Source organism: Lathyrus oleraceus, chromosome 7, assembly GCF_024323335.1.
Source record: "Lathyrus oleraceus cultivar Zhongwan6 chromosome 7, CAAS_Psat_ZW6_1.0, whole genome shotgun sequence".
In the NCBI taxonomy this organism is placed as follows: Eukaryota; Viridiplantae; Streptophyta; class Magnoliopsida; order Fabales; family Fabaceae; genus Lathyrus; species Lathyrus oleraceus.
This window is the reverse complement of record NC_066585.1, coordinates 65,561,952-65,566,453: the sequence shown is the minus strand read 5'-3', so window position 1 is coordinate 65,566,453 and position 4,502 is coordinate 65,561,952. Positions and strand designations below refer to the sequence as shown.

Below are 4,502 nucleotides of genomic sequence, written 5' to 3'. Positions count from 1 at the left end.
GAGGTGATACATTTAAACTTTCAATTTTCTGGGAAAGAGCATCCACTTTTGCATTAACATGATCAAGGCTACTTATCTCGTACATGCCTCCTTTTGTTTGAGGTTTTTCTACCATTGTTCGGTCGCTTCCCCACTAATAATGATTTTGGGCCATGCTCTCGATAAGTTGATAAGCGTCAGCGTAGGGTTTATCCATAAGCGCACCACCTGCGGTGGCGTCTATTGTTAACCTTGTGTTGTATAAGAGACCATTATAGAAGGTATGAATTACTAACCAGTCCTCTAAACCATGGTGTGGACAAAGTCTCATCATGTCTTTGTATCTTTCCCAAGCTTCGAAAAGAGACTCGTTATCTTTCTGTTTAAATCCATTTATCTGGGCTCTTAACATAGCTGTTTTGCTTGGAGGAAAATATCGGGCAAGAAAGACTTTCTTCAACTCATTCCATGTGGTGACTGAGTTGGAAGGAAGAGACTGAAGTCATCTTCTAGCTTTATCTCTTAACGAGAAAGGAAAGAGACGAAGTCGAATTGCCTCTGAAGTGACACCATTAGCTTTAACAGTATCAGCGTATTGGACGAATACGGATAAATGAAGGTTTGGATCCTCGGTAGGATTTCCAGAAAATTGGTTCTGTTGCACTGCCTGCAACAGCGAAGGTTTAAGTTCGAAGTTGTTTGCTTCGATTGCGGGTGGAGCAATACTCGATTGCGGGTGGAGCAATACTTTATGAGTCTATTGGGGTATTAACTGCAAGTGCACAGTCTAATCGCGTAGTTTTAAAAGATATCGATCCCACAGGGACTTAATGAATCGATATACCGTTTTTCTAAGATTACTTCGTAAAGCTAAGGCGGATGATACTTTGTTGATTAGGGGGAAAAGTAAAACTAAAATCGGATCTAGATTAAATATCAAATACGCGGATATCGGTATGTAGTTCGTCGTAATTAGGGAATCAAATCTTCGTTGGTTTCTTAGTCTTAAAATAAGTCTTTTCAGTAGACACTATTGATTAAAAATCTTTTCTCAAACTCTCGCTCTGTTGAATCAGACTATGACTTTATATTAACGTACGCTCTCACTATTTAGTTAAGTCTAAAATCACTTTTTGAAAATAATAGAATCTATAGAAACTCTTTTTATTAAAATACTAACCGTTTAAACACACTCGTCTCAAACTCTCGCTCTGTTGACTTAGATTATATGATTAAACTTAAATGCTTAACTCTCGTCCTCACATTTAACCTTTAAAAATACTTTTTGAAAATGATTAGAATTTAATTAACTCTAAAAATTGCTTTCGCCCTGATTTAAAGTTAATGTCCAATTTACACTGTCCAGTTAAAAGCTCAAACCGTCGTTCTATTGATTTTAACTTCTTTATATTTTTTTACTCTCGTACAAAAACTTTGGTATTAACTCTGTAAATTGAGACCATAAAAAGAGTGACTATATTTTTAAATAAATTTAAACCAACTTAGTTTTGATTCCTTTATTCCGCTTACTTTACATACCGGTATCTAAGTTTATTTAGCCGGACATGCTAAAGCCTAAACAATAATTATTCTTAAATACAGCCATATCAGACAAACAGTATAGATAAATAGCAGTACAGAGCATATATAAATTAAAACAATAAATTAATGAACCTGTAAAATTAATATAAATCTTGGTTGTTCCCTAGCTTCGATGCTTGAACACTCCACCACAAACCGGTTGGATTTGTTCTTCACAATCTTCGATCAGACAGAAAAATAAAAACGAAGGAATAAAATACTATGACCTAACGTAAGGTTAGATCCAGTAAAAACTACACAATAGTTTCCAGTGTAGAAACTAGTGTGAAAGAAAATAAATTCAATGCTTTGGAAATTAACTAGAAAAGAAAAGGAAATAAAAATGCTAAGAAAGTAGAATGCTGTAAAATATATTGGTGTAAAAGTTTGCACGGTGGAAAAAAAGGGAGGAGACGGACAGGGCACCACTTAAGATCTATTTATATTCATCCATCATGTAACCGTTTCCCAAAAGTTCCTTCAGTAGGTTTCCTAGTGTGTCAACGAGTCAAGCGAAGAAAAAGGGCGAGCGTGCTTCTGTTACGCGCGTCAAAGCAGAAAAATAGGAGTGGAGGTGTGACGTTCGCCACACCATGTGTTACGCTCGTAACACTGAGCAGAGGGGCGTGACGCTCGTCACGCCTTGTGTGGCGGTCGTCACAACATCACAGCGCTTCTCCTTTGTAGTTATGGGCTGGGCTTTAGTGGAATGCTTCTTTTTGCACCCCCTTTTCTTTCTTTTTCACGTATGCTTCAAATAATGTTACCTGAAATAAATAGAAGGGAAATACCAAGTAATATCGAATAATATAAAATAAATCGGATCAAATAATAATTTAATTTAATTAAATCAAGTCCAAAAATGTGATATTATTTCATGTTATCATAAATACACCCCAACAAGATGTATTAGTTTAAAGGAAATATCAACACCTCCTTTGGGTGACACATGCTCTTACTTTCCAATCTAACACCCCTAAAATATTTTGGTCTTATGCTTTATCCTATGTTGTACATTTAATTAACAGACTGTCTTCCAAGTTGCTTCATCAAAAATGCCCTTTTAATTTGCTTTACAATGACATTCCTGATTATTCTAGTATTAAAAATTTTGATTGTTTGGTTTATGCTTATAGTCATATTTTTCATAGGTCTAAATTAGGCTTTAGGCCCAGAAAATGTATATTTCGTAGCCTTAAATTTGGTGTTAAAGGTTCCGTTTTGTATGATGTCACCAATAGGAATATTTTCATCTCTAGAGATATTGTTTATTTTGAGCATATCTTTCCCTTTAAACAACTTGAATTTCCACCTTCCTCTACAGCTCAACCTTTATACCACCCTCATATTGATGATAGATTGGACTTTCCTAACCATATTATTAAAACTCCCACATAAACTGACACTCCCCCTTCTAACCCCTTCTTGTAACTTCCATTGATTCCATCACAACCCCCTTCTCCCAATCAAAAATACCATTTACCTATTCTAACCAACCAATCCCCCATTCCTGTCAACATCAGAAAACCCACCAAAACCTCTAAACTCCTTCCTATTTACATGACTACCACTGCTCCCTCATGCCAGGTACTTCCAAACCTACTAGATCAGGTACCACTCCATATCCTCTCTCTAACTATATTTCATATGAATACTTATATAATCATCATAGGTTGTTTAATTTAAATATTTCCACCATTAAAGAACCTTCCTCTTACTCTTCATCCATAACCAATCCCAATTGGCAACAAGGCATAACAAATGAACTTAAATCTCTCAATGACACCCACACTTGGGATATCATTCCACTCCCCCCCAACAAAAAAGAAACTGGTTGTAAATGGATTTTTAAACTAAATTTTTTACCCAATGGTATCATCGTGAGATATAGAGTTAGGCTTGTTGTTAAAGGCTTCAATTAAACAAAAGGGTTAGACTATGTAGAGACCTTTAGTCATGTCACTAAAATGACAACCATTACAGTCTTATTATCTATTGCTTATTCCCTCAATTGGCACCTTCATCAACTTGATATTATCACTACCTTCCTCCATATGGATTTTGAGGAAGAAGTTTACATGAAGTTCCCTTTTGGCCATTATATTCCTAAAAATATGGTATGTAAGCTAAATAAATCCATTTATGGCCTTAAGCATGTCAGTCTTCAATGGAATAAAAAATTGACTAATACCTTAATAGACATTGGATTTTCTGAATCTAAGTCTGATTATTCCTTGATCACAAAAAAGCCTGATGTTGATTTTACTGTTGTTTTGATATATGTAGATAGATGACTTGATTCTTGTAGGAACAAACATTAATGATATTACTACAATTAAGAGTATTCTAGACTTGAACTTTAGCATCAAAGACCTTGGATATTTATGATATTTCCTAGGCTTTTAAATAGCAAGATCTTTAAAAGGAACCACCTTATACCAATGAAAATACTGCCTTGACCTGCTGGAAAAAACTGGGCTTCTTGGAGCCAAAATGCGTACACCCCCATGGACCCAAGCCACAAATTAGATCCCACTGACGAACTTGTGATCACATACCAACATAATTCCGAAGCATTATAGGTCAAATATGTTTACCTTATGCACTCATGTCCTGACATCGTGTATTTTGTTTGTATATTGAGCCATCATCTATCAGAACTAACACAAACACACACACACACACACACACACACACACACACACATGCACACACATGCACACACTTACATGTTGCTTATAGAATAACTAGGTACCTAAAAATTCTCCATCAATGGGTCCTTATTTCATAACAGACTCCAACCTCAACCTTACCGGCTTCGTTGACTCATATTGGGGAGCACGCCCCATCACCAGACATTCCACAACTGTCTTTTATTTCTTCCTTAGGAACAACTTAATCAGCTGGAAAACAAAGAAACAACTTGTGGCTCTCGTTCTTCT

At 35.9% G+C, this 4,502-nt stretch overlaps 1 non-coding gene across 1 annotated transcript; it reads left to right on the top strand.

Annotated features, from left to right (window-relative positions):
- Positions 1-284: 284 nt before the first annotated feature.
- LOC127108953 (small nucleolar RNA R71) lies at positions 285-391 on the top strand. The gene has a single exon (XR_007796449.1). It is a non-coding gene; the product is annotated as a small nucleolar RNA R71 (small nucleolar RNA).
- Positions 392-4,502: the final 4,111 nt, after the last annotated feature.